At 41.2% G+C, this 8,865-nt stretch overlaps 1 protein-coding gene across 4 annotated transcripts in view; it reads right to left on the reverse strand.

Annotated features, from left to right (window-relative positions):
* Window positions 1-8,533, reverse strand: part of LOC109868286 (spermatid perinuclear RNA-binding protein-like) — a 135,374-nt gene extending 126,841 nt beyond the window's left edge. For 2 of the 4 annotated variants that reach the window (XM_031802603.1, XM_031802604.1), the window contains exons 1-2: window positions 8,417-8,533; window positions 7,467-7,740 (exon numbers count right to left, since the gene is read on the reverse strand). The gene's annotated coding sequence lies outside the window, so the exon portion shown is untranslated. Of the gene's footprint in view, window positions 1-5,898; window positions 6,231-7,466; window positions 7,741-8,416 lie in introns of those variants that run through there. The other 2 variants (XM_031802606.1, XM_031802605.1) reach the window with 1 other exon arrangement.
* Window positions 8,534-8,865: the final 332 nt, after the last annotated feature.

Below are 8,865 nucleotides of genomic sequence, written 5' to 3' on the forward strand. Positions count from 1 at the left end.
AGACCTCCTGGCAAAAAAACATCAAAATGAATTACAGATTTATGGATCTATATTAGATTCATTCGGACTATTTTGAGGAAATGTTATGTTGTTGCTGTGGTGGCTCAACAGGGACAAACAACAGTAATATTGCAGTTTTTTTTCCTCATTTTTCAAGCGAAGGTCTTTAGGGAGTATGTGAGCACAGACGTTCCCCTTCGCCTCGCCGAGCTCTGCTAGGAGAAAACCGAACCTATATATGCGGATGCCTTTAGGGGGGCCACTGAGGTGCAGAGCTATAACATAGAGAGTGGAAGAGCAAGGGAGAAAGAGAGAGAGAGAGAGAGAGATGGGGGGAGAGAAAGAAAGAAAGAAAGAAAGAAAGAAAGAAAGAAAGAAAGAAAGAAAGAAAGAAAGAAAGAAAGAAAGAAAGAAAGAAAGAAAGAAAGAAAGAAAGAAAGAAAGAAAGAAAGAAAGAAAGAAAAAGTGAGCGAGATAGAGAAGCAGAGAGAAAGAGAGAGAAAGAAAGAGCGACCGACCGAGAACAAGACAGAGAGATAGAGAGGAGAGGAATAGCCCGTATGAGCTGACAGTGAGTGCAGTACCACACCACCAAAAGTAAAAGGAGGAAGTGGTGCTGAGAGATGACACCAGCCAGTGATCCATGGAGGACCAGATGGGTTTCTCATGTCATTGTCACACTATTTCAATGATGGAAGCCGAGGCCCAGGCTCAGCCTGCGTCCCAAATGGCACCCTATTGCCTATATAGTGCACTAACGTATGCCTAAGGCCCATAGTGCTCTGTAGTGCACTGTAAGGAAAAGGGGAACATTTGAAGGGGGCCATTTACGACACTGCCTCAGGCTCCACAGTTTTAAAATGCACCCACTGACAGCTGCAACGAGACGCAAGTAGGCCTGATGCTTGAAAATCCATTATCACATGCAACTTAATATTCAGACCCACTTAAAAAGCAACTACTTAGGCTACCTCCCAGATTGGACTACTGTACAAGAGGATTAGATTGTTTTTTTAGATAGGCACAGGCGTACTAACATTGCCACTCAGTGACTTTGCTCAAACACGCCATTCTTTCATTCAAGGATGAAGGATTTTAATTGCTCATGTTAAGCAAAGGCATATAGGAAATTGTTCGCCTTTCTTCCTCACTTCCTCTGTGTGTGTGTGTGTGTGTGCGTGCGTGCGGTGACCTTCCAAGGTCCATCTCCTCTCTCCCTGGTGCAGGATGCCTTAAATGGCCATTCCTATCCATGCCTGACTCTGCCTGGTTAAGATCTGATTTCTGATTGCTGTAGCACATCTCTGCACATGTGTCCCAAATGGCACCCTATCCCCTATAAAGTGCACTACTTTTGACGAGGGCCTATCTGTTTCCGCTGCCTGCTTGCGTCACTCCCCCTGCTCAGCGCTCCGCTAGCTGCTTACACTCTTGCTTAGACGGCGGCACAGAACAGAAGCCTTGTTTCCACTGGCCTCACACAAACACGCACACACACACACACACATAAACGCACTCTGTATGCAAACCTGTGTTAGTGCTGCCGTGACAGGTGAAGGCTATCCAGCTGTTGTCTGCTACCACGTCCCTACCTACTGCTCAATGTAAAGTGTGATTTAAAATGTACGCATCTGATTACGCAAGCCACTGAACAGCACATTTGAATCTTGCTCTAAATCCAGTTGGCTGGACCACAAGAGGTTTAGTAAAATACCCTGTAATTGGCCCTTTGCAACCGTCAACCATCCAATAAAAAAATACATATGAAATGTGCAGGAAGCTGAATTCCCTCCGGCGCTGTGAGGAAGATTTTTCAGTGGCCAGCAGGGAGGATATACACACACATACACTGCCTCCGGGAGGATACTGGCCCTGACCCTCCGCTCTAAAAAAGAGCTCTTCAGAATATTCCTCCTCTTAGCAATAAAAAGGGCCAGCCGGCTGAGTCTGACTCAGTGATGCTAGCGGTCTTAACCTCAAACACACCTATTATACACCTTTCACTCTTCTTCCATTGCGACTGCATGCATCCGCAACAGAAGGCGGAAAAAAAACACAGCAAGACAATGTCTGATCTTCCTGACTGGCCAGAGAACAAAAGCGGCGATAGTTTTCAGTTTCTGTCAGTTTCTGCTGCCCATCCTCAGGAGGGAAAGAGGAAACCCAAGCTGCCCTGACAGAGAAAAATCTAATTCACTCACGGCGTTCGCATTTCCTATCACCTCTGCATGGAATCCAGGAATAGCTCCGATATGCAGGAAGGAGAGGAAGAAAGGGAGAGGGTGAGAAAGAGAGACAGAGAGAAAGAGAGATGGAGCGAGAGAGGCCCACATACGCCTCAGTCACATTGAGAGGAAATGTATCCTTTTTCAGCTCATTCATCCATGAGGCCCTCTTCACACACACCAACATACAGAAAACATGCGTAGCCTACACCTAGGCTATACAAAAACAAGTCTAATTTACAAATTCGAAAAACTGCTTTTAAAATATTAAATAAATTGTAAAATACAAGACGTTAACAGGGTTACATTTTTTGGAATGTTGTTTTTAACGTTGTTTTGACAGCATATGCTTGTGTGCATGTGTGCATGTGTGCATGTGTGTGTACGTGTGTGCATGTATGTGAATATACAGTAGCAGTCAAAGTTTGGACACACCTACTCATTCAAGGGTTTTATCTTTAGTTTGACTATTTTCTACATTATAGAATCATAGTGAACACATCAAAATTATGAAATAACACAAATGGAATCATGTAGGAACCAAAACAGTTTTAAACAAATCAAAACATATTTGAGATTCTTCAAAGTAGCCTTTGCCTTGATGACAGCCTTGCCTTCTCTCAACCAGCATCATGAGGTAGTCACCTTGAATGCTTTTCAAATAGTCTTGATTAGAGGTCGACCGATTATGATTTTTCAACACCGATACCGATTATTGGATGATTTTTTTAAGTGTAATTGTAATAATGACAATTACAACAATACTGAATTAACACTTATTTTAACTTAAAATAATACATCAATAAAAATCTATTTAGCCTCAAATAAATAATGAAACATTTTCAATTTGGTTTAAATAATGCAAAAACAAAGTGTTGGAGAAGAAAGTAAAAGTGCAATATGTGCCATGTAAAAAAAGTTAACGTTTAAGTTCCTTGCTCAGAACATGAGAACATATGAAAGCTGGTGGTTCCTTTTAACAGGAGTCTTCAATATTCCCAGGTAAGAGGTTTTAGGTTGTAGTTAATATAGTATTTATAGGACTATTTCTCTCTATACCATTTGTATTTCATATACCTTTGACTATTGGATGTTCTTATAGGCACTTTAGTATTGCCAATGTAACAGTATAGCTTCCGTCCCTCTCCTCGCTCCTACCTGGGCTCGAACCAGGAACACATCGACAACAGCCACCCTCGAAGCAGCGTTACCCATCGCTCCACAAAACCCGCGGCCCTTGCAGAGCAAGGGGAACAACCACTCCAAGTCTCAGAGCAAGGGGAACAACCACTCCAAGTCTCAGAGCGAGTGGTTTGAAACGCTATTAGCGCACACCCCGCTAACTAGCTAGGCATTTCACATCGGTTACACCAGACAAATCTCGGGAGTTGATAGGCTTGAAGTCATAAACAGCTCTGTGCTTGCGAAGAGCTACTGGCAAAACGCACTAAAGTGCTGTTTGAATGAATGCTTACGAGCCTGCTGCTGCCTACCATCGCTCAGTCAGACTGCTCTATCAAATATCAAATCATAGACTTAATTATAACATAATAACACACAGAAGTACGAGCCTTTGGTCATTAATATGGTTGAATCCGGAAACTATCATTTCGAAAACAAAACGTTTATTATTTCTGTGAAATACGTAACCGTTCGGTATTTTATCTAACGGGTGGCATCCATAAGTCTAAATATTCCTGTTACATTGCACAACCTTCAATGTTATGTAATAATTAAGTAAAATTCTGGCAAATTAGTTTGCAATGAGCCAGGCTGCCCAAACTGTTGCATATACCCTGACTCTGCGTGCAATGAACGCAAGAGAAGTGACACAATTTCACCTGGTTAATATTGCCTGCTAACCTGGATTTCTTTTAGCTAAATATGCAGGTTTAAAAATATATAGTTCTGTGTATTGATTTTAAGAAAGGCGTTGGTGTTTATGGTTTGGTACAGTCGTTCAACGATTGTGCTTTTTTCGCAAATGCGTTTTTGTTAAATCCTCCCCCTGCATTGCATTGATTATATGCAACGCAGGACATGCTAGATAAACTAGTAATATCATAAACCATGTGTAGTTAACTAGTGATTATGATTGATTGATTTTTATAAGATAAGTTTAATGCTAGCTAGCAAATTTACCTTGGCTTCTACTACATTCGCATAACAGGCAGTAACAGGCAGGCTCCTTGTGGCTCCTTGTGGAGTGCAATGAGAGGCAGGTGGTTAGCACGCTGGACTAGTTAACCGTAAGGTTGCTAGATTGAATCCCGGAGCTGACAAGGTAAAAATCTGTTGTTCTGCCCCTGAACAAGGCAGTTAACCCACCGTTCCTAGGCCATCATTGAAAATAAGAATGTGTTCTGAACAGACTTGCCTAGTTAAATAAAGGTGTATTAAAAATAAATAAATAAAAATTTAAATCAGCCAAATTGGTGTCCAAAAATACCGATTTCCGATTGTTATGAAAACTTGAAATTGGCCCTAATTAATCGGCCATATCAATGAATCGGTCGACCTCTAGTCTTGATTGAGTTCCTACATATGGTGCCTTTGGAAAGTTTTCAGACCCCTTGACTTTTACACATTTTGTTACCCTGTTCTAAAATATTATTTTTTTCTCAGCAATCTATGCACAATACCCCATAACGACAAAGTGAAAACTGTTTTTCCCCCCAGAAAATTAATAAAAAACTGAAACAAAATACCTTATTTATATAAATGTTCAGACCGTTTGCTATGACACTCAAAATGGAGCTCAGGTGCATCCTGTTTCCATTGATCATCCTTGAGATGGGCCTCTGTACACCTATGTAGATATTCAATCTGTCAATTCCAGCTACAATAGTCATTTACAACATCAACAAAGTCTACACTGTATTTCAGATCAATTTGATGTTATTTTAATGGACAAAAAAAACACACTTTTTTTTTAAGTGACCCCAAACTTTTGAACGGTAGTGTACGTGGGTCAGTGAGCTAGCGCGTGTGTCTGTGCCCAACAAATCACCTTAATTCCAGCATCTATTTCAGGGTCAAGGTCAATTCCATTAGGGCAATACCAAGAGTCATCCAATCACCTGCTTGTATCCACAGCAATGGAAACCAAAACTATAAGCACATGGTGCTGTGTAGGACATAAGTCCTTTGGGCCTTTATCTTTTTTGAATTAAGCAACTGCTGGCCGTTTATCGAGGAACGCAGTTACAGAAAACAGTAACACACAGGACATTCTAAATTCTAACTGTTCAGTGAAAGCACACATGTTAAAGTTATAGTATTGTTCACTTCCTAAACATAACATTCACCAAATGACAACCACCAGACTAGACAACATCTTTGGCCAATATATGAACTAAGCATCATACACATCTCCCAACGGCCAATCAACAGTACAAAGCAAAAGACCACATTTAGTGGACGCAAAGGTGACAGAGAGGGTCCTTCTAAAGCGACAAAGCTCTACACTCTCACCCTTGACCATCTCGCCCTCTCTCCCTGTATTCAAACAGATACAATGGACTCCAGCACCAGCAACAAACTTGCTCATTTGTAAGAAAAGAAGGTAGGTTGGTGAAAATATAGGCCTACGTAAACATATTTCCCACCATTTACATTTCTCATACCTTTACAGAATAAAATAAATCTGATTAAATAAACAAAATAAACTTACGGAGCCACACGATTATGCCCACAAGCTGTTTGCTATTTCTGCCAATGTGCAGAGATCAATTTCCAAGCCAGATGCTGAGCATTATGCTAAGCACACAAACAGAAACACACACAGATATGAGGAAGAGACGAGAGCTCAACAAAAAAAAAAAGACCTAGGAAATAAATCCGCATGTTTTTGTGCTTTGTTCCCAGACACTCATGTTGCAGAGTTTCGCGAGAAAATGTAATGGAACTGTAAAACCATTCAAATAAAGCAACATAGTATTTTGTTTAGTTTACTTTACACCTCGATTTGTTTACTTCACTTGGGTATTGTTTCCAGACACTTTAGGGAAAGAGCAGAGGATTGTCTACAACCCCAAAAACGTACATAATTTTTTTTTTAAATCCAAAGCCGTTTTCGATGTACGACACATCAGACGCACATCATGCCGATGTATTTCTATGCATTACTACTTTCGATAAACATTCATTTACAACTGCTAGTGCGAAGCAAAATGCTGAATTGTTGAAACGATTCAGTAAACACGCCTCGCGATATTCACTGCGGATGTAGCTAAAGACACCTGCTCCAGTAGGCGATGAACAACACATACGACATTATGACACTTGTCTATTGCTGTAACAATTGCACACACATATATATAGCCTAGGAATAGTTAATAGTTTCAAAAAGTGACAAATAGATTAGACAGTCCTATGGAAATCTCCATAACAGCAAAGAAGCATGTGTGTGTTGAAAATGCATAACCACATGTATAATCTATTTGCATACACATCAAACAGACATAACTCCACCACACTATGGGTTTCTTCACTGTACCCAAACCAAGAGACTTAATGCGTCGCTCATTTATGTACAGAGCCATATCCTCATGGTATATACTCTGCCACCAGAGGTTACTCAGGCAAAAAAGCAAGTTTAGCTTTTTTTAAAAACAGATTTTAAAAAACAGATTGTGTCACAGCGCCTCTTTCTAAAAAACCTCATTTAACTGTAGGCTACTGTATATAAGAATGTGAATACGTATATATAAATAATGTGCATATAGTATCTTTTTTTTTTTCGTTGTTATGTAATATCTTGTGTTTTTCTTGTCCACAACTGTTCTGTACATTGTCATGCAATTGTACGTTTTATGTGGACCCCAGGAAGAGTAGCTGCTACATGTGCAGTAGCTAAAGGGGATCCTAATAAACGGAAAACCAAAGGTGGTGAAAACATTTGGCAGGCTTCCCTCGTTAGCCATAAAGTTCGTTGTTACTTACTCTTACTGTTAGACTCAATCAAATTGGCAAAGATGTACCAATCTATAAAAACAGTATAATCGCTTTAGCTGAACGGTACAATTAGTGACACCGTTGTTACAACGTTAGCTACAACAGATACACCGGTTCCTGTCCCTGGCCATGAGCGCCACTACCTCCGACAGTCCAAGCTCGCTGCATGCCGCCAGCATTTGTTTCTCGTCCGCGAACTCTGTGTGTAGTCCGAGGCAGCACAACACACACACACACACACACAAAGCGATCGATATAAAAATATATATATGCTGATTTACTTACGGTTGAAGTGTTACTGTAGTGGGAAAAGATATCCAAACGCGTTGGCAGGCACAGTTTCACAGCTCTGACTCTCGTTGACGGGACCAAATCCAAGACGTTCAGTCAAAGCGCTCTCCAGCTAGACACCAGCGAGAGCCGCCTGCTGCTTTCTCCTTCGCAGGAGATTCAAAGATGAATGGTGACTGCGCAGGCGTGGACGGGATAAATTCATTATGAGCGCTGAACAAGCGCCAGCGTCGGGTTTTTACTGTCAGGAGGATGGCTAGACGACCGCCTGCACGGAGATCAAAACATTCAACATGAAATATACAACAGCCATATAGACCGCTGCAAATAGCATCTAGCTATATAGCCTTTGCACGTACTTGTTTACTTTGTGGTAAGAGCTGCACTATTCGCATGAACCTAATAGGCTATTGATTTAAAACACCAACTTATTACGGAGGCTTCATATACTGCCCTGTGGCATTTTTTAGGGAAATGCATTTTCTGTAAGAAATGAATCTTCTCCTTTCTCTCCATCCAACTGGAGCATTCCTTTCTTTAAGCCTACGGTCGAATACATCATTCAAGTATAGCAGCCTGCCTTAGCTGCACCAATAAATATGCTCGTCTCACAATAGCAGGAGGACATCGAATGATAGGATAGTAAATAACAGCAACGTTCAATCGGCATACTTGAATTCAAATGGCTCGGAGATGGGATTATGAGGACGTGTAAACTATCAATAGCTTCTGATGCTTGACTGAGGATCACAGCAAGTCCCACTGTACGGTTACCTAACCGAATAGTCTATTCCGCCTGCGCTACCGGCGATGTCCCGTCTTCGGATGAGAATTCACTATGCCCGCTAGTAGCCGAACAAAAATCACAGCGACAGCAACAAACTGACAAATGATAGCATGATCCACACGAAGGCAGCATAAAAGTGTTATTATAAATCAATTACCGTAATTGCCCGCTTAATTGTCCCCGATACTGTTACTTCCAGTCAAATGTGCGTTTCCCTGGTTGTCGAGCGTCCTGTTCACTTATTATAATTTAGAAAGGGGCTTTGTTGACGTGGTAATGTGCGCTTTTCTTAATTGGAGGACTGGTGAAACGGCATTGCCCCCATCGTTTACCAGCTCAGCCTATACTGTAGGAGCCGAACTGCTATACAGTGCAAATCATGAGACGATAACCTGACTAGTATATTGCTGCTACGCTATGACGGAGAAGCCTGGAAATGAGGCCAGGACAAAAGGGATGCTATAGTAGGCTAAGGTGAATATATAAATAACGAAGCAGCACTACATTTTGAGAGGTTGTTATTACGCGTTATTAATCAGTGGACTGTTATCTTTAATCTGTTAGCCTCTACCATGAAATAAACAACCAAACATTTCTCCCCCACAC

Source organism: Oncorhynchus kisutch, linkage group LG23, assembly GCF_002021735.2.
Source record: "Oncorhynchus kisutch isolate 150728-3 linkage group LG23, Okis_V2, whole genome shotgun sequence".
NCBI lineage: Eukaryota > Metazoa > Chordata > Actinopteri > Salmoniformes > Salmonidae > Oncorhynchus > Oncorhynchus kisutch.